Source organism: Triticum aestivum, chromosome 2B, assembly GCF_018294505.1.
Source record: "Triticum aestivum cultivar Chinese Spring chromosome 2B, IWGSC CS RefSeq v2.1, whole genome shotgun sequence".
NCBI lineage: Eukaryota > Viridiplantae > Streptophyta > Magnoliopsida > Poales > Poaceae > Triticum > Triticum aestivum.
Window position 1 is genome coordinate 90,664,491 of NC_057798.1, and position 22,747 is coordinate 90,687,237.

Below are 22,747 nucleotides of genomic sequence, written 5' to 3' on the forward strand. Positions count from 1 at the left end.
AGATGTAGCGGCACACACGAGGCCTGAATGTTTTATTTGCAAAAAAACCTTTGGAGAGTTTGGAAATTGCGCATAATTACAAAGACTACTCCCAAGCCATTGGATCTCACTTCCAACGGTGTAAAAACTCGTACCACCATAGTATCTAAGCTTCAGGGTGGATGGGATATTCTATGCCGCTGTCATTTTTGTTCGTAAACTTGCAAAATACGTGTAACTCGTGTCGTTACTTGTCTAACCGCGCAAAGTGTTTGTTCAAAAAAACCATCCTACACTAAAATATTGGAACAACACACGGGGGTCCCACTTGTCATTAATCAAATTTGGACCTAAAACTAACAAATCTGAAAGACGAGATTTGATCTGGCAACCTGGACTACAAAGCATAAGTCGATAGCCTGAAAAAACAAACGGTTGTTGGCTTTGTCCCATAACTTGATTTTATACAGTACTTGCGTTGAGTAGAGTAGAGGGAGTGCCTCGTCAACACGTGCATGACCGTTGTCTCACTTACTGGTGGGTCCCAGGTCTGCGATCTCAATCTCTCTTCTCTCCATTATCTAACCTTTGCACGGGCACACACGAAGAGCGGCGCTAGCTTGTCATGGTGTTATTACAACTAAAAAAAGCTTGGAAAATAGAAGAATCGCCTAGAACAAGAGACGTTGTGGCTGGTCGAGACGGAGCTAACCACATCTATCCTTCATGCCATGTTTGCATGATGAAGTTGTGTGGTTAGTGGGGTCTATTCGACCGACTGGCTGGGTCCCGAGGTCGAACCATAGGTACTACGTCTGATACAGTATATTTTTACACTTACATTTTTCCTCCGTGCCGAGACATGGCACACCCTACCGCGCGGTTTAGGGGTCCTCCCGGGTGGTGCACGCATATATTCTTCCTGACGTGGGATGCCCTACCGTGCATTTTCTGGGTCCTCCCCAGTCGTAGTGCCGAAGCAAGTAAATGAGTCATCAAATCAAGAAGGACCACCTTTCCCGCCGAGTACATTAGTGAAGCAAGGTGGCTAGCTAGTTGGGCTAGTTCGACCGATTAGCTAGGCTGCCGCCACATTTGTTTTTTCACCCCTTTTTTTATCTACTTGCAGGCATGCAAATTTAAATATCCACCGCGGTTGCTTTGGTGTTTGGGTGCGGCAGGATTTTTAATTTTTTGATTGACGGGAGCAGGCGCGGCAGGATTTTGAATTTTTTGATTGACGGGAGCAGGCCTGGAAGCAATTAGTCACGATGACTCTGCCTGTAAAAACCCACTGCTCCCTGATGTGAGAAGTCGTCGACTGGTGTTTTACCATGGTGAAAACCAAAAGATTCCCCGCTCCCTCTGCCTTCCCATAGATTGCATTGCCTTTTAGTCGTTTTGCCCCCTTTGCTTCCTCTCCCCATTGCTTCTACCTGGTGCCATGGCGGCGCAGCAGATCATGGGGTCCGAGGTGAGGCGCCCGACACAGGAGCTCCATGCCAAGGATGCGGAGCTCAGGGCCAAGGACGTGGAGCTCCGTGAGCTCAAGGAGGAGAGGAGGGCCATGCTCCTCCGTTATGTGCGGGAGTTCACGGAGCTTCAAAAGCGGCAGGCGTTGTCATGCCCAAGATGCCACCCTATCCTAAAGGAACTCGAAGGTCCCACCAAGGAGAGAACCGCATATTGATACACTTTTGCAAGGTGGATATAATTACATCAACATTACATAATTGATGGGGATACATACAAAAGGCATACAATGTCACACGAATACAACATCATCTTACATAAGAGCACCATCCGACTACGGATGAAACACAAACAGAAACTCAAACGACATCCACCCTGCTAGCCTAGGCTGCCAACCTGGAACATATCCCCTGATCGAAGAAGAAGCAGAAGAAGAACTCCAAAACAAGCAAACATCACTCTCAGGTCATGATCATCGCATAAACCTGTACCTGCAACTGTTGTTGTAGTAATATGTGAGCCACAAGGACTCAGCAATCCCATTACCATGGGTATCAAGACTAGCAAATCTTAATGGGAAAGGAAGGGGTAAAGTGGTGAGGTTGCAGCAGCGACTAAGCATATATGGTGGCTAACATACGCAAATAAGAGCGAGAAGAGGAGCAAACGGAATGGTCGTGAAGCTAGAAATGATCAAGAGGTGATCCTGAACTCCTACTTACGTCAAACATAACACAAAAACGTGTTCACTTCCCGGACTCCGCTGAGAAGAGACCATCATGGCTACACACGCAATTGATACGTTTTAACTCGAATCTGGTGTCAAGTTATCTACAACCGGATATTAACAAAATCCCATCTATCACATAACCGTGGGCACGGCTCTCGAAAGTTTATACCCTACAGGGGTGTCCCAACTTAGCCCATCACAAGCTCTCACGGTCAAGGAAGGATATTCATTCTCCCAGGAAGACCCGATCACTCTCGAAATCCCGGTTTACAAGACATTTCGACAATGGTAAAACAAGACCAGCAAGACCGCCCGATGTGTCAACAATCTCGATAGGAGTCGCACGTATCTCGTTCTCAGGACACACACGGATAAGCTAAGCGTACAGGTACCGACGTAACCCAAGTTGCCCAGGGATGGTCCCGCACGGTGCTCTAGTTTGGACCAACACTTAGACAAGCATTGGACCGGGGGAGGGGGGCTAAAATAAAGATGACCCTTGGGTTAATTACTCCCAAGGGAAAGGTATAGGTGGTAGGCAAATGGTAAAACCAATGTTGGGCCTTGCTGGAGGAGTTTTATTCAAACCGAACTGTCAAGGGGTCCCGTAAATCACCGAACCACGTAAGGAACGCAAAATCCAGGAACATAATACCGATATGACGGAAACTAGGGCGGCAAGAGTGGAACAAAACACCAGGCATAAGGCTGAGCCTTCCACCCTTTACCAAGTATATATATGCATTAATTAAATAAGAGATATTGTGATATCCCAACATAATTCTGTCCATCATGGAGCAATCTTCAACTTCACCTGCAACTAACAACGCTATAAGAGGGGCTGAGCAAAAGCGGTAACATAGCCAAGCAACGGTTTGCTAGGAAGGGTGACAAGGTTAGAGGCTGACATGGCAATTTGGGAGGCTTGAAGAAAAGGGATAGTTAGCGCAGCATAGCGATAGAACAAAGCAACTAACATAGCAATGATAGTAGTGAGATCGATGGTAGCGGTCATCTTGCCTGAAATCCTGCTAGGAAGAAGAACAAGTCCATGAAGAAGGCGAACGGATGAAGCCGAACCAAGCGTAGACGAACGAATCCTCACGATCGCAACGAAACAGGAACTATCGAGAAGAAGCACACAACAAGGTAAACACACCACACATATACATGACATGATGCTCAACCAAGTATGATGCAAGACAAGACTACATGAAGCTACTCATGGCAAGAGATGATGCATACAAGAGCAACACATCAAAGCAAGTTTAAATGAGGCCGGGAACAACATATAACAATTCCGGTAAGTCCTCATATGCTAATTTAAAAATTGGTCCAGAACTGAATAAACCTTATGTTCAAGTTGTTAAACATCAAGATAAGATGCACCAAGATGATCTACACGAGATTCTAGACAAGTTACATATAAAGTTCAATTAGTTCGGAGCTACGGCCTATAAGATATGAGCAAAACAAGTTAAACATGGCATTGATGCAAAATGCATACAAACATCAAGCAAACACTCGTAAAACATGGATGCAACATGATAATATGAAACTTCATGCAAAATCAAGCAAGTTTCATATAGAGCACACTCAAAACGGAGCAACGGTTCAACAAATACACTAAACAAGTTTAAAGGATAAGCTGTCCAAAACAGCAACTAGGCATCTAGCAAGCACCAAAACAATATGCTACATCATCTCAACGTGAAAAAAAGGCATGGGCATGAAGTACAGGTAAATCATGACAAAACATGAACACTGAGCTATCTCCAGAAATCAATAGAACATGCTCAAAAGGACATGTCAAGATTGCAAATAATAACAGTTTCAGACTTAACAGAAATAACATCAGGTTGCAATGTTTAGAGCTATCAAACAACATGTTACAGGAAGCTATCATGGCAAACCAAGGCATGGCATGCTAATACTACAGACAAAGAACAAAACTCCCTTACTGAACTAATTCCAAAGATCAACAGAAAAGATGGTAGCATCCATACAAACATTGCAAATGATATGACAGATTCAGACATGGCAGGAACAACGATAAGTAGGCATGTTGGTGAGCTTGTGAAACTCACCACAGAACAACACATGGCATAGAAAGGTAACCCACAGTAATAAGACATGTTTGTGTAGCCAAGAATGGCAAGATAAAGTACATAGGGTGCATGGATCACTAGCAAATCTCATGGAAAAACTGAACTTAATGTTAACAGGCTGACATAAACATTATTTAGCAATTTGAGAGAAAGATTACAACAAGCTACAGCAGGCCATAAATGTAACCAGGGGCATGGATGGATATATCATGACATTTATAACAAAACATCCTTAGTCAACATCTCCAGATTATTCATATAATGACTTGTAGCAGCAGGTTTACATAGCATCATGATATAGCAGATTCAGCCTAGCAAAACAGTAACAACAAGTACCTTACTTAACAAGCTCGATGCACTCACTACAAGACCCACAAAAATACATGCATTGCACCACTGTGAAGGTGGCATGATGTAGCTCAAAATTCATGTATACATCAAGCTCATAGGATGCACACACAAAATGCAATGAAAAAGACAAATCATCAAGTTATGTTAAATGATAGCAGTTAACATCATAAAGCACTCCTGCAACGATGATAAGGGCATCAAGATGGACTCAAAGGAACATGGCACAATGAAACAAAATGTAGAGCATCTCAAAATGAAAATTTTGATATATCATATGCGCAAATCGGAGCTACACACAAGAAGTTATGGCATGATAAACATGGCAACATATTGATAAAATTCAGGGACGGGTTTCGCACGGATGTCGATGCAGGGCCGGAGTACATGCCGGAGAGGGAGAGGATGGCGGCCGGAGGTCAGGGATGGAGGGGCCGGTCGGATCCGATGGAGGAGGCTGGAGGGAGGGACGCGGCGCCGGTCGCCGGAGGCGGGCGCGCCGGGGAAAGGCGGCGCGGGGCCGTCGCGGGTCGAGGCACGCAAGGCGGCGCGGCGGCTGGCGACGCGCGCGGGGGCGCTGGCGGCGGGAGGCAAGGCGGCGGCAGGGCAGATGGACGGCGGCCGATGAGGCCGCGGGGGCGCTGGGCCGGTGGCTCGGCGAGGGGTCGCCGGCGGCTTGGAAGAGAACCGGCGGCGGGCGGCCGGGCGGCGGAGGCGCGGGGACCCGAGTGACGGCGGCGGGGCGCGGCGGCGGGCGCAACCGGGCTTGGCGGGCCACGGCCGCGGGGACGACGGTGCCGGACAGGTGGCAGCTCTGGATTGGGCAGGGGCGGTGGCGGACATGTCCGGGCGCGGTATGGACATGTCTGGCAGCGAGAGGTGGAAGAAGACTAGGGTTTGATCCAAAATTTCGGGGAGAGGCACCTATTTATAGCTAGAGGGAGCTAGGAGAGTCCAAATGGGGAGCGGTTTTCGCCCACACCATCATGATCGAACGACCGAGAGGATGGAGTGGGTTTGGATGGGTTATTGGGCTTTTTTGTAGGGGTGTTGGTCTGCAACAAAAGAGGGCTTGTTCCCCGGTTAACCGTTGGAGTATCAAACGGACTCCAAATGGAACGAAACTTGACAGGTGGTCTACCGGTGGTATACCAAGACCGCTTGGCAAACTCGTTCCATTCCGAGAATGTTTAACACCCGCTCACAACAAGAGACAAAAGGGGGACGCCGGAGGACATAGGAGTGTCAGATTGCAAAACGGACAACGGGGAAAATGCTCAGATGCATGAGACAAACACGTATGCAAAAAGAGATAAACATCATGACATGGCAAAATGCAACACGCAATCACATGACATGGCAACGGCGGTGAATAACTGGGGGACACCTGGCGCATCGAATCCGGGGCGTTACAATTCTCCTCCACTAATAAGAGATCTCGTCCCGAGATCTTAGGAACGAGACGGAAGGGGAAAAGGGATGAGGTGAAAGAAGAACTCAAGAGAAGAAGCAAAGAATCGAGAGCACTCGAGAAGAAGAGAGGATCAACGAGAATGACGAGAATCAAAAGCTCATGGAATCAGATAGACTATGAAACCACTCCGGTTAGAACGCGATAAGAAACATATAAGACTGAAAGGATTTAGGCAGCACTCCGGCTGAAACATGGAGGAATAGAACACGAGCTTGAGAGGATGGAATGATACTTGATGAAGACATGACACAAAACCTTCGGAAAGAATTGAAAGAGTTGAATGAAAAGAACGGAGAAGAAAATGACAACTTGTGCCACGAATGAAATTGAAAGCATCTTTAGAAGGAAGGTTTAAATGGAGTTGTTGAGAAAATCAACAACGAAAAGAATAAGCTTGTTGTGGTCTTATAGGTAACATTTCAAGATCATAAGGTGATAACCGGCCACAAATGGAAATGATTGGATAGCTGAGAAGAACGAAGAAATGCAAAACTCCACTTCAAAATAATACGGAGAATTAATTGCACTTTGAAAAGCAAAAGGGAAAGATACTTGAGCTCCTTCGAGAAGAATCTTGATGAACACTTGAGGAATGAATTAAATCATGAAGAACCACCATGAAGAACTCCGGTGACAAAAGGATGATGAGATAGAATGGAGGAAGAAAAATAAGATGAACCTTGCGACGATTTAGATGGAGGTTCCGACGAAATGGTCGAGGGGAATTTAACTCCGGAAAAGAAAAGATGAAAACACTTGAAACTAGAATTTATTCATCAAGAACAAACTCCGAAGGAAGGGATTAATCACTTTGAGGAAATAAGAATAAGATTTATTGTATGCTTATCCTTCATCAAATTAAAATGATGACAAGCAATGGATTTTGCATCCTACTTATTCTTCTTGAAAAGGATTAAGGGGGGGTATAGCACAAAACTTGAGAGAGTCTTCATGAACCATCGGTAGGATTGGAAATAACGAATGAATTAATATGATAATCAAAGAAAAAAGAATCTTGAACGAACCACCGTAAGAATTCAAAAATGACTGATGAAAGAGAATGAATCACCGGGAAGACTTAGAAGAACCAATATGCTTGAGGGGATTTAGATGCAAAAGAACAAAGAGATCATGAGCTGATTAAAGAGCACTTGAACGAAGCGCCAGGATAATTGGATAACGGTAGCTGAAATGAGAGGATGAAGAATTCTTCTGGAACGATGGCCTCCGGTGAAAAGAAACAGAAATGAACTCCTGAAATACTCCGGATGGTTGAGAAAAAGGAATTTCCGACAAACGGAATAATTCGAGAGGGTAACAAGAAGCTAGAACCACGAATCTTCAAGAGAACGGGCAAGATTTAAGAGGAACTCTTCTTCAATATTCAAAGCTGAGAATGATGACGAGAAACACCACCGAAATTGTTGAGAAACTCTGGAATAATGAAAAACGAAGAGGTTGAGCCAACAATGAAAAAATTGAAAACGATCTTGGAAAGGCATTTGACTGATGAAATTCATTCTTACGTGACACTTTGAAAAGAATTGAGAATAACTTCGGGGGAATTTGAAGAGTCGGGTAAGATCCTGGGAAAAGACCTATGGGTTAGGGCCCACTAAAAGAAAACACCGTTGGAAAGGGATGTTGAACAGATAGATGATGCACCAGAACAATTGAAATATTTGAATGAGGTGACAACCTCGAATTAATTCAAACACAGACGAATCTCCTGAGATGTCTTCAGCATTCTGGAAGGATAACTGGCGACAGGCGAACGAGCAGGGGAAATACTTGATCCAAGGAAAAGAATATGATCAACCCGAAAAACTTGAATTGAGTCCACCGGAAAAGAGATGAAGAATGTCAAACAAAAGAGAATTCACCGGTTGAAACAATTGACGAAAAACTGAAGATGCTCCACACGAATGAAACTGATGGTCGAAAAAGACTCAGGCTCTGGGAATAAGAGGGTCGGAGGGCGGGAAAAACAAAGGCAACTTGGGAGGGAGAACCGACGAATAGCTTGAAGAGAAAACACCGGTTGAAGTCATTGAGGAAAGAAAGCAAAGACTTCGCTCGAGTAGGATGGATACTCGATTACGGACTTCGGCTCCGAGAAGAAAAGGGGTGGGCAGGTGGGAAAAAGAAAATAGCTGAGGACTGAGCTCAATGATGAAGAGGCTCGAGTCAACTTGACGAGAAATGCACTGGATGAAAAGAGATGAGAACCAACGACCGAAAACCAACTGGGTGATCCTAAAGAAAGTTTGAAGGGGAAGAGGAGTAATTCAAAACACCTACATCAAGATTCCTCACCAGAGCGACGAAGGGGCTGAGGAGTAAAAAGAATTCCTACTCTTCGATATAACTAGACATCGAAAACAGTTTCTAGATTCAACAACGGCCAAACTACATGATCAATCAAGGGGGGCTCCTATGGTCGTTCGAGGCTCTGATACCAACTTGTCATACCCAAGATGCGACCCTATCCTAAAGGAACCCGAAGGTCCCACCAAGGATAGAACCGCATATTGATACGCTTTTGCAAGGTGGATATAATTACGTCAACATTACATAATTGATGGGGATACATACAAAAGGCATACAATGCCACACGAATACAACATCATCTTATATAAGAGCACCATCCGACTATGGATAAAACACAAACAAAAACTCAAACGACATCCACGCTGCTAGCCCAGGCTGCCGACCTGGAACCTATCCCCTGATCGAAGAAGAAGTAGAAGAACTCCAAAACAAGCAAACATCGCTCTGACATCATGATCATCGCATAAACCCATACCTGCAACTGTTGTTGTAGTAATCTGTGAGCCACGAGGACTCAGCAATCCCATTACCATGGGTATCAAGACTAGCAAAGCTTAATGGGAAAGGAAGGGGTAAAGTGGTGAGGTTGCAGCAGCGACTAAGCATATATGGTGGCTAACATACGCAAATAAGAGCAAGAAGAGGAGCAAACGGAACGGTCATGAAGCTAGAAATGATCAAGAGGTGATCCTGAACTCCTACTTACATCAAACATAACACAAAAATGTGTTCACTTCCCGGACTCCGCCGAGAAGAGACCATCACGGCTGCACACGCGGTTGATCCGTTTTAACTCGAATCTGGTGTCAAGTTATCTACAACCGGATATTAACAAATTCCCATCTGCCACATAACCGTGGGCACGGCTCTCGAAAGTTTATACCCTACAGGGGTGTCCCAACTTAGCCCATCACAAGCTCTCACGGTCAACGAAGGATATTCCTTCTCCCAGGAAGACCCGATCAGTCTCGGAATCCCGGTTTACAAGACCAGCAAGACCGCCCGATGTGTCGACAATCCCGATAGGATTCGCACGTATCTCGTTCTCAGGACACACCGGATAAGCTAAGCGTACAGGTACCGACGTAACCCAAGTTGCCCAAGGATGGTCCCGCACGATGCTCTAGTTTGGACCAACACTTAGACAAGCATTGGACCGGGGAAGGGGGGCTAAAATAAAGATGACCCTTGGGTTAATTACTCCCAAGGGAAAGGTATAGGTGGTAGGAAAATGGTAAAACCAATGTCGGGCCTTGCTGGAGGAGTTTTATTCAAGGCGAACTATCAAGGGGGTCCTATAAATCACCCAACCGCGTAAGGAACGCAAAATCTGGGAACATAATACTGATATGACAGAAACTACGGCAGCAAGAGTGGAACAAAACACCAGGCATAAGGCCGATCCTTCCACCCTTTACCAAGTATATAGATGCATTAATAAAGTAAGAGATATTGTGATATCCCAACATAATCCTGTCCATCATGGAGCAATCTTCAACTTCACCTGCAACAAAGAACGCTATAAGAGGGGCTGAGCAAAAGCGGTAACATAGCCAAGCAACGGTTTGCTAGGAAGGGTGAAAAGGTTAGAAGGCTGACATGGCAATTTGGGAGGCTTGAAGAACAAGGGATAGGTAGCGCAGCATAGCAATAGAACGAAGCAACTAACATAGCAATGATAGTAGTGAAATCCAGGGTAGCGGTCATCTTGCCTGAAATCCCGCTAGGAAGAAGAACGAGTCCATGAAGAATACGAACGGATGAAGCCGAACCAAGCGTAGACGAACGAATCCTGATGATCGCAATGAAACAGGAACTATCGAGAAGAAGCACACAACAAGGTAAACACACCACACATATACATGACATCATGCTCAACCAAGTATGATGCAAGACAAGACTACATGAAGCTACTTATGGCAAGAGATGATGCATAAAAGAGCAAGACATCAAAGCAAGTTTAAATGAGGCCGGGAACAACATATAACAATTCCGGTAAGTCCTCGTATGCAAATTTAAAAATTGGTCCAGAACTGAATAAACCTTATGTTTAAGTTGTTAAACAGCAAGTTAAGATGCACCAAGATGATCTATACGAGATTCTAGACAAGTTACATATAAACTTCAATTGGTTCGGAGCTACGGCGTATAAGATATGAGCAAAACAAGTTAAACATGGCATTGATGCAAAATGCATACAAACATCAAGCAAACACTCTCAAAACATGGATGCAACATGATAATATGAAACTTCATGCAAAATCAAGAAAGTTTCATATAGAGCTCACTCAAAACGGAGCAACGGTTCAACACATACACTAAACAAGTTTAAAGGGACAAGCTGTCCAAAACAGCAACTAGGCATCTAGCAAGCATCAAAACAATATTCTACAGCATCTCAACGTGAAAACAAAAGTCATGCGCATGAAGTACAGGTATAGCATGACAAAACATGAAAACTGAGCTATCTCCAGAAATCAATAGAACATGCTCAAAAGGACATGTCAAGATTGCAAATAATAACAATTTCAGACTTAACAGAAATAACATCTGGTTGCAATGTTTAGAGCTATCAAACAACATGTTACAGGAAGATATTATGACTAACCAAGGCATTGCATTCTAATAATAATGATAAAGAACAAAAGTCCCTTACTGAAATAATTCCAAAGATCAACAGAAAAGATAGTAGCATCCACACAAACATGGCAAATGATATGACAGATTCAGACATGGCTGGAACAACGATACGTAGTCATGTTGGTGAGCTCTTGCAACTCACCACAGAGCAATACATGGCATGGTAAGGTAACCAACAGTAAGAAGACATGTTTGTGAAGCTAAGAATGGCAACAGAAAGTTCATAGGGTGCATGGATCACTAGAAAAGCTCATGGCAAAACTGAACTTAATGTTAACAGGCTGACAGCAACATTATTTAGCAATTTGACAGCAAGATTACAACAAGCTTCAGCAGGTCATAAACGCAACCAGGTTTATGGATGGATATAGCATGACATTTATAACAAAACATCCTTAGTGAACATCTCCAGATTATGCATAGAATGACTTGTAGCATTAGGTTTACATAGCATCATGATATAGCAGATTCAGCCTAGCAAAACAGTAACAGCAAGTACCCTACTTAATAAGCTCGATGCACTCACTACAAGACCCACAAAAATACATGGATTTCACCACTGTGAACACAACATGATGTAGCCCAAAACTCATGTAGATATCAAGCTCATAGCATGCACACACAAAATGCAATGAAAGAGACAAATCACCAAGTTATGTTAATAGACAGCAGTTAACATCATATAGAACTCTTGCAACGATGATAAGGGCATCAAGATGGACTCAAAAGAACATGGCACAATGGAACAAAATGTAGAGCATCTCACAGCGAACATTTTGATATATCATATGCTCAAATAGGAGCTACACACAAGAAGTTATGGCATGATGAACATGGCAACATATTGATAAAATTCAGGGACTTAGACAAATTCTCACCCTCCGGATGAAATCTAGAGTTTTGCATGGATGTCGATGCAGGGCCGGAGTTTGCCGGAGTACACGCCGGAGAGGGAGAGGATGGCGGCCGGAGGTCAGAGACGGAGGGGCCGGTCGGATCCGGCGGAGGAGGCCGGAGGGAGGGACGCGGCGCCGCTCGCCAGAGGCGGGCACACCGGCGAAAGGCGGCGCGGGTCCGGCGCGGGTCTGGGCGCGCAAGGCGGCGCGGCGGCTGGCGACGCGCGCGGGGGTGCGCGCGGCGGGAGGCAAGGCGGCGGCGCGGCAGATGGACGGCGGCTGACAAGGCCGCGACGGTGCTGGGCCGGCGGCTCGGCGAGGGGTCGCCGGCAGCGGGGACGGGAACCGGCGGCGGGCGGCCGGGCGACGGAGGTGCGGGGACCCGAGCGACAGTGGCGGGGCACTCGGGCCAGTGAGGCGCGGCGGCGGGCGCGACCTGGTTCGTGTGGGCCCGCGATGGGCTCGGCGGGCCCGGCCGCGGGGACGACGGCGGCGGACAGGTGGCGGCTCCGGATTGGGCAGGGCGGTGGTGGACATGTCCGGGCGTGGGATGGACATGTCTGGCGGCGAGAGGTGGAAGAAGACTAGGGTTTGATCCGAAATTTCGGGGAGAGGCACCTATTTATAGCTAGAGGGAGTTGGAGAGTCCAAATGGGGAGTGGTTTTCGCCCACACGATCGTGATCAAACGACCGAGAGGATGGAGGGGTTTGGATGGGTTATTGGGCTGTTTTGGAGGGGTGTTGGGATGCAACAAAAGAGGGCTTTACGGTTCCCCGGTTAACCGTTGGAGTATCAAATGGACTCCAAGTGGAACGAAACTTGACAAGTGGTCTACCGGTGGTATACCAAGACCGCTTGGCAAACCACGGTCCATTCCGAGAATGTTTAACACCCGCTCACAACAAGAGATAAAAGGGGGACGCCGGAGGACATAGGAGTGTCGGATTGCAAAACGGACAATGGGGAAAATGCTCGGATGCATGAGACAAACACGTATGCAAAAAGAGATGCACACGATGACATGGAAAAATGCAACACGCAAGCACATGACATGGCAACGACGACAAATAACTGGGGGACACCTGGCGCATCGAATCCAGGGCTTTACAGGCGTCCACCACAAAGATGCTCGAGGCATCGGCGGTGTTGCTACAGAAAGCGGGAGATACGATAGGCCGTCAGGGAGCCGGCTGGAGCACGAGTGGGCCGATCGTGATGAGGTCCAGGATCACCCCAGCCACTTGGTGAACCACGTTGCCACCTGTCACACACGTGTTGCGGCTGCGCGATGCCTACCGTCGTGCCAGCGCGATGATGCCGGCCGTTGGGCTAAACCCGTTCGACCACCCGGTTGACTTCAATGAGCTGCGGCTTCCTGACCTGGTCTCCTTCTTCACCTATATCTCCGAGGAGCTGAGCCGTCTCCGTGCGATGGTGGGGGCTGAGCTGGACAAGGAGGGGTTGCGAGCTGCCGTCGCCGTTGCCGGGCGAATCCTTTCAGGGCTCCTTCACCGGAATCCATTCGTGCCATTGGACGCCGTCTTTGACAAGAGGGCTCCCGTCGACCGGGAGCGAGCTCTGCGGGAGGTTGCACCCTACATCACCAACGTCGTGCGCCTCGAGAAGCAGAGGGACTTCTGTGGGGTTTAGGTGCCCTCTGCATGGGCATGTCCATTCTCGGCGCAACATGACCGTTGGATCAAACTCAGACCAGTCACTGTAGCACAAAGCGTGTGGGTGTGTTTGCTTGCGTTCTCATCTAAATATAGTTGTTTCCTCTTCATGTATTTTTGTCAACCTACTAGTGTGGACTCATGCACCCTTCATGCACTCTGCCAAACACCCAAAAGTGAGTCGAGAAGGGAACTTTTTGTCTTTCCCGTGCACCCTTCATACACCCTGTCTGACACTATTTGTGCTTCATATGGTTCATGTTTCGTGGAGTACTGTAGCACCATACTCTTCGTGCGCTGTGGACCTAGTTCTGTTAACATTGATCTCATCGTTCATTCTCGACCGGACAGTCGAAAAAGCGGTACTATGTTACATATAGGAGTAGTTGACATGCGCACAACATCATTTGTTATCGTCATATGTTAATACACTAGCAACAAGATTGTGTAGTACTGACGTATGAACCACTACACATGCCTAGTAGTAGGAGCACTGTGTATGTTCAAGTGGCTGCCGTGTTTCGCACTCCTCCGTCGTAAGAGTGGAAACGCTAGTTGTAATCATTTTTTCCTTCAGAATGAAAAATAGTGGACACGCTCTACCGTGTGGATCCTCCTCCAGCCATGCACTAAATTACCCACTTTCGCCGACGTGTGGGACAGCCAGCACCTGGGTCCACCAGCCACGCACTAAATTACTCCGTAGTAGAGTAACGGTAGACTACCCCGATCGAACCGCCGCAGTAAGGCCCAATGAGCCGTCAAATCACAAAACCCCTCCTCTCCAGCAGTAAGTTGGAGGGACGAAGCAACCATCATTTCACTCTTCTCTCTCAGCTTCCTCTCTTGAAGAAAACCCCCACTCGCTTTGCTTCTCCCTCATCTTGTTCCTCCTTTCACTCTTCTCTCTCTGCTTCCTCTCTTGGATGGACGCCGGAGCGTCGGCCAACGTGATGTCTATGGCTCTGGACAAAACCGTCGAGGCTCATGGTACGAAGAAGTGCAAGCACCCCGCAGAGACTACCGCAGACAAGCACAAAGCCATTGCCCTGTCCAAGCCCCCCTCTTCGGGATCCCTCAATAAGCCAGTCCAGGTAATGTCTCTTCTTGACGATCTTTTTCTTGATCTTGATCGTGTTTTTTCATCTAACACGAAGTACTAGTACTGGTAGTAAAACTTTCTAGGTGATCTTTCATGTGATTTTAGTGTGCCAAATGACGGTTCTAAATTCCTCTTTTGACCAAAACATATGAGAGGTTGACACTGATTTCTTATAGATTACTTTCAACTACTCCCTATGTCCCAAATTTCTTGTCTTAGATTTGTCTAGATACGGATGTATCTAATACTAAAATGTGACTTGATACATCCGTATGTAGACAAATCTAAGACAAGAATTTTGGGACAGAGGGAGTACTTTATGAACATCAATGCTACCTTTTAAGAGGGTATATTTGCCTAAGTAACTTGTGTTATGCATATTGCATGTAATCCCTCTGCTCTCATGCCTTTGAAGACATGTTCTAGTGTCTTTGTTCACTCATTTCTGTGTGTATATGTAGTCATATATGGAGTATAATATCGAAAATCATCTTATATTTCTGAACGGAGGTAGTAATAAAATATGGTTTTTGTTTGAATTAGAACTAGGTCCGCGGTGGAGATGAAGTTCTCAAAGTCATGTCATGTGAACTGGAAGACCTGATGATGAGTTCTATTGCTGAACTATCCAGCTGCTATGTCCTTGTCGCCACGTGTCCTGAACTAGTGTTTTCCTGTAGCATTGTTGTCAGGCGTGTTCTCGAAGTTGTACTTGACCACAAAAATTTCCTGGATGTGCCTTCGATTACGAAGGGTGTGGTTCTTGTAAAGCTTCCCAACAAATCTCATGCGGCATGTCTTCATCATCATGCTTATGAGTGGAAAGACCACTCTGTTAGGTTCTCCAAGGTTGACAAGATGGTGATGGTGCATGTAGACATCTCACATGAAGTCCATGGCCTAGTCAGTTATGTGGGGTTCATCCCGTAGGTCGGTGGCAAGAAATAGTCTACAGAGTTTAGTTAGTGCAACTTTGCTTGTCTGTAGTAAGTACTATTGTTCAGTACTTGATTTGTGTTTGTGAACCCTGTATTGTTTATTAGTAGTGCCGCTTTTGGTGTGTGGTCAGTCCTGATAACGGTCTATGTTAATGTCTGTCCACTCAATTCAGTCTGTATATTTTGAAGTATCCAGATCATATTTTTTGTGCGGACAGTTTATAAATTATGGTTACATTCCAATATCTGTATGCTTTGCAGGGTTTATCGCACCCACCAGGATTTCCAGTCCCATGGATGTTGGGTCCATATGATTTGTCACGAGCTTTGGACTGTCTTGCTTGTGGGAGTAGGCGGGGCCCCTGCATGCCACGCCGAGTTGGACGATCAATCTTCTGTTTAGTACTTCAACATAGTGATTTCCTGGTAAGGATTCACTCATGTCACATCAAGTAAATCTTATTGATTTACTGTCTAAATCTTATTGATTTAATGTCATGTTTTCTTTCTTTTACTGCAATTTTACGATGCAGGTTTTGCCATGTCACATTCATCACAGAATAAACCGTTTGGTTTGCTCTACGATGGCTATTTTTGCAAGTTTCACTTCTTATGTTGTGTCAGTAACGAAGGCACTATCCATCACTTATATTACTGGAAAAAATTGGATCAGTCTATTGTCTGAGTACAAGCTAAATCCCTATGCTGAACTGCAGTTTCGTTTAACCAAAATGCCACAATTAGTCCTTCTCGCGTTTAAAAGAAATGAAGAAAAAAAACTGGTTCACGGTCACGGATCCTAGTCAAGTTAGAAAGCTGATCATAGCAGACAAGACATGATCGCCACTGTCTCGCATAGATCGAGCACCGACAGTTGCTCTAGCACTGACAGCGGCAGCAGCTCAGTCTGATCCAGCTGAGGATTGGGCACCGACAGCGTCAGCGGATTAGTCTGATCTACCGAACGATCGGGCATCGACACTGACACCTGTTTCGACACCGGCACCAGCTCTACAAGGAGCACCATCTCCGGCAGCAGTTGTGGCTTCGGCACCTGCACCAACACTTGCACTTGCATCTGCTCCGGCCCGTGCAGTTGCACCGGCAACAGACTGGGCTGCATTTCGCACTTCATATACCAAAGTCATTACAAAAACCGACATGTCCACCTTCTTGGTAAGCATAGGCCGCCCAAGTGCTTCGTTCTTTTTTCTTTCCATGTTGTTTCACATGATTCACTGTGTTGAGCTAACTATTTGGGTATGTCTTCTTGTTTGCAAACAGAGAATTCCTAGAGCAACAAGGGAGTCGTTCAACAATCCGGGCGATCGCGGCCAAGTTTCTCTTACCATGCGCAGCCTTGATGTGAATGAACCTGCTCAATATACCATAAGTACAAAGGATGATCGCATGATGATTGATGCTAAAGGATGGTCAAGGTTCAAATCTAAATCATATCTTGCTGTAGGGGATGATGTCAAAATCGAACTTTCTCGGCAAGGAGAGCAAGTCCAAATCAACTTTGAAATTCTTCAGTAGCAGCATGCAACTGCCGAAGTGATCTATCCTCCGAGAGATTTTGATGTAATAATCTGGCATGGTGAAACAAGTGTCCTATGTGTATAAGTAGTACGACAGTATTATTTATCACATGGTATATCGTTGATAGAATTGCAACTCTGATTGCTGGTTAGGAACTGTCATTCAATTTCATTCCAACAGCTTTATTCAATTTTGTGTATTCTCCTTGCGACAGCATCTAAAACCAGCGTCGTACCGATCGCTGGCAATATGAAAAGCGTTGAGGTAGAACACATGGGCCCCCAAACATGCAGGGTCGGCCTGCGGCCCAAAGTACAGAACCGTGAGCCTATCTGAGTATTATATTCTCAGCTGAACCACCATAAAAAAAGCTGAACCCCCATAATGTCCGTGCGTTGCAGAGGGAGTATATTTCTCGGTAAGGTGAGCCTGTGATATAAAAGATTTGTATATTTCTTTATAGAGGGAGTATCTCTCTGTCAAAAAAAATATTTATGTGTAACTAGTTACTCCTGTCTTTCTACTTCCTTTCACTTATATGTGGGGCAACTGGCAACAGGGTCCACGTGCCATATGCACAGATTAGAGTGCACAACTTCACGGTAGACACACCCCGGTTGTAGTGCCGCAGTAATGCCCAATGAGCCGTCAAATCACAACCCCCCTTTCCAACTTTAGCAGTAAGCTGGACGGACGAAACGGCAATATTTCACTGGGCCTGAATCCCCTTCTCCCTTGTTTGCTTGTTCAGAGAAAACCCCCGCTTGGCGATTGCATAGGGTTTTCTCATGGAGAACCAGGTACGAATTCTTCAGCAGCCGCCGCCGTTAATGCATTTTTCTTCCTACTGAATCTAGTGTGTTTCAGTTGCAGTGCTCAAATTGCGAGTACCCTACAGATTTCTGCGCCCTCGGCGAGACGCCACACTTGTTCCTTCTCATCCTAACACAACATTTTGAAACGCGCACAGTATGGTCCTAGAATCATCTTTTTTATCCGGGAGGGTGGGTTTTTTTTGAACATGCTGTGTTCTCATATTATTTTTCCTCCAGTGTATTATTTGCTCTGCCCGAACACATGTACTCAAGATGCTCGGCCTTGCCATAACTGAATACACTAGTATAATGGTCACAGTGAAGACAAGCCATGGATATTACTTTCGAGTTGGGTTCATGAACCAAGAAGATCGCTGCTTTTTATGGACGAACTTGGATAAACTTTCTCAAGTGTTACGGACTGAAAGTTGGTGCACGAATGTTGGTCTCATCTTCACTGCGATTTTCCACCCCGATGTCGTTCCAATTGTTCATCCATGTTAGTTTTGTATCTGGTTCTTGCTTGTTGCCTCGATTACTTCTTAATCCACCTATTATGTCTACTTATCACAATTTAACTTCAGAAGTAGCAACGAATCTCTCACGAAGATGCTACTTCTAACTAATATTTTCTTATAATTGGTGGCACGTGTAGGTTTTTTCAGAGTTAAGCAGTCTGCTCGTTTGTTACTAATGGCACTGAAGTTGACTTGATCGACATCCACAAGTTCCGACACTTTATTGATCGTCTTGAGGTCCTTGTGGGGCGTTTCAATGGTGGAAGGCCACGTGGGATATGTGTGCCACTGCTGCACTCGTTGAACAGGTCCAACTATGTCTAGAAACTTCTTAAATCAGAAACTATGTCTGTTATATATGCTGTTCATAAACTATTGCTTATACACAATTTTACAGTTGCAATCTTCTTAAAACAGGAACTATTGAGTTCTACTGTTCCTATACAGATGCCTGACCATGGTTGGGTCAGACATGCGCTTGGTCACAACATGATGTTTATGTCGACCTACTCAATTCCGATCCCCTTGGAGGTGAAAAGATACTTATTCATGGGTGGTGTCAAATAATGAAGACCCGTTCATCTTGGAGAATAGGACAGAAGATTATGTTCATGCTTTTCCGTGGCTCTAAAGCGAATATCCTGTTTATTGACCATGTTGCGAGATGAAGCCGCTTTCAGAAGGTTGTGGATGCACGGGGTGGCACCTGGGCCTTGTCCTGGGGCTTGGCGGCCTCACCCTTGGTTAACTGTAGGCAAAGTAGCATTGTTCGAGGCGTGCTTTGTACCGTTAAACCTGTATAAGTACTCATACTGCTTTCAGCTTTGGTTGTTAAGTGCCCCTGCTGGTTTCAGTTAAGGTTGTTAAGTACTCCTGCTGATTTTACAGTCTGTCCTGTTTCTTCAGTCCCGTCTTCCTCCAGCCGCCAAAACCAAACCAGTGCCGGTGGGGCCGCCTGCTTCCACCTCCCACCGCTAGTTGCGCCTCAGCGCACGCATCGCCGCCCCACCATCTCCTAAAAATTTAACGCCAACGTCCTCCACGCGCTTTGGTGCACTCGCCGCGGCGCCGCCCTCTCGTGTTGTCAACATGGTCAATAAACAACAGGAATCGGCAGAAGTACATGGAGAGGATGACAGTAGGGGCCCACCACGTCAGCGTATGGAAAAATAAAATGCTTCCTCCTAGTGTTTTCCTGGCATCTGGGACCCACGACATTGTGAGCGTATATAGTCAATAGATAAGAGAACAGCACAAGATCGGCTGACACCTGGGACATAGCTACTCGAGTAGTATTTTTTTGTTTGGTATTGTTGAGACGGAGCAGGATTTGAACTTGGCTGTGGTCCGTCTAGCCCAGGCTTATATTTTATGTTCACCATATGACTAGCCCAGCTATTTTTTCTTTGTGAAAATGAGCCTAGTTTATTTTTCTGAAGAATACCCAATCCAAGCCTACTTATTTTTCTACGCCCTGATGGGCTGCAACTCTTTCAAGACACCTGCAAATCTTGAAAGTACTATGAAATGGGTTGTAAATATAAAAACAGATGACAAATTGGCAATTACTTTATAATTTCTGATTTTTTTCACATTTTCAGATTCCTATTTCATTGGGCATTAACCTAATTTAAATATATCTTCAAAGTACTATAAATCTGGCTCGACATTTCGGTATTAAAAATAGTTTGGAACCCACAGAAATATGCAAAATTGGCCCTGGCCAACCAAAAAAAACGACTGCAATAAATTGCATAAGAAGTTGCCATGAGCTATATATAAATTATTAAAAAAAGAGGGAGTGGTCTGACTTGTGGGCCTATTTAGTTGACGCATATGCAAGATTTTTTTAGTTATTATATACGTAACCGTTGGATTGCGTCGTGTTTCTTCAATCTCTGGTCTTCTTGCTCCAGCCGCCAAAGCAGCGCCGGCGGGACCGCCTGCTCCCGCCTCCCGTGGCCGGCTGTGCTGCCGTGTAGGCCTCAGCGCCCCCTACTACTCCCACCGCTGGCTAGGGCATCCCTCTACTCACCCACACCCCCTGTTATTCTGCGGTGACAGCAGCCTCACACCACAGCCGAACCGGTGAACCATCATACTCCTCTCCGCGCGGGCTTCCACTACCGTGTCTTCCCCGTATCCGTGTTGTCTCCTTCCTAGGCCTCACCGTCATCCACCGCCGTGGTGCTCTCGGCGCGGCGTGGTCAATGTGGTCAATGACCGACTTCCATCGAAAGAGTACTATACGTGGAGAGGCTGACAGCTGGGTCCACGGCAGCCGCAAGGAAGTGCCTCCTTATTTCGCGGAAAATAATTATTCCTCCACCTGACAGCAGGGACCCACCGGACGGGCCACCAGTATTTCGTGAAAAAAACATTTCCCCCTGACTGCTGGGACCCACAGGACGGGCGACCGTATTTCGCGAAAAAAACTTTCCCCCGCTGTCAGCTCGGACCCACCGGAAGTGCCTCCTTATTACGCACAAAAAATTGAATACCCCCTGCTAGCTCGGACCCACCTTGGTGGGAGGCTGACGTGTGGGCCTACCAAGTTGACTGGGATGGAGGCCTTTGTCAACTTTAGTCAATATATGAACGATTCTAGCTCCAGTGACCGTACGATGTCCATCCAACGGTCGTAGTGCTTCTTTAACCTCTGGTCTTCTTGCTCCAGCCGCGCAAAGCAGCGCCGGTCGTGCCGCCTGCTCCTACCGCCCGTAGCCAACTATGATGCCACGGAGGCCTCACCACCCCCTACTACTCCAACCGCTGGCCAGGCCATCCCTCTATGCACCCACACCCCCTGTTATTCTACGGCGACGGCAGCCTCACACCGTAGCTGAACGAGTGAACCCTCATACTCCTCTACGCGTGGGCATCCACTGCTGCGTCTTCCCCGACTCCGCGTCGTCCCCTTCCTAGGCCTCACCGTCGTCCACCGCCCTGGTGCTCTCGGCGAGGCGTGGTCAACGTGGTCAAGGAATGGCTTCCATTGGACGTGGACTGTAAGTGGAGAGGCTGACAGCTGGGTCCACGGCCGCAGCAAGGAAGTGCCTCTTTATTACGCGCAAAATAATTATTCCTCCACCTGACAGCGGGGACCCACCGGACGGGCCATCATATTTTGCAAAAAAAACATTTCCCCCTGTCTGCTGGGACCCACCAGCTACATCTTCACACGCAAGGAAGTGCATTCAAAAAAAAACGATTCACCCCCCTAACTGCTGCCCCCCTTGCGGGCGCTGTGCAGTGAGGACGCCCTTCGAGGCAGGCCCCTCTGGTGAAGGTCTCTTCCCTCGTTTTGAAACCTCAGTTTCCAAGTCTTCCGAAGCGACCCTTTTCTTCCCATGGGGAGAGGGGATTCTAGATTCACCTCCCCGATTATCCTCCTTCGTGGAGACATCAATTCCCCCGGTTTGGATGTATAATGTGTGAAGCCCGCTTTCGGCTTCTCTATCCCTCCCTTCACCTTCTCCCGATGGGACTTGATAGGGTGCTCGCTCAAGCATCCTGGTTAGTACAGGGTTCGGCGAGCCTTTGAGAAGGGGGGTCGAACACCTGATCCTCTCTTCCTTTCTTATCCAGTCCTGGCTGAGAGCAATTTTTCAGATTGATGTCATGACAAGTATAAAGACAACATGTTCGGTCGTGGAATTACTTACTTGGGTATCTGGACGGTTGTAGTTGAGACCCGCATCCTCGGTGGTTTCCGGACACTTCATTCATGATCCGAAGAACAATTCGTACATCCCTTCAAGTGTCATGCCGAAGAATTGTTGAGTAGTTCACGGTCCTTCCAAGTTGAACTCCCACATACGGAGAGATCGACGTTGACACGGCAGGACCCGACGAACTAGCATTAGTTGCATACCTTGACAAGACTGACATCCCTCTTGAGGATATCTCGAATGCGGCTTTGCAATGTCGGTACGTCATTAGCTGGCCCCCAGTCTAGTCCATTGTTGACCCATGATGCCAGTTGAGGCGGAGGTCCCGAGCGGAAGGCAGGAGCGGCCGCCCGCTTTATGCCTCGTGGAGCTCTGATGTAGAACCACTCCCGTTGCCATAAGTCGGACACCTCCGGGGAGGAACCCTTTGGCCATAGGGCATCGACGCCTTTGCTTATTATAGTGCCTCCGCATTCCGCGTGTCTCCCATCGATAATCTTCGGCTTT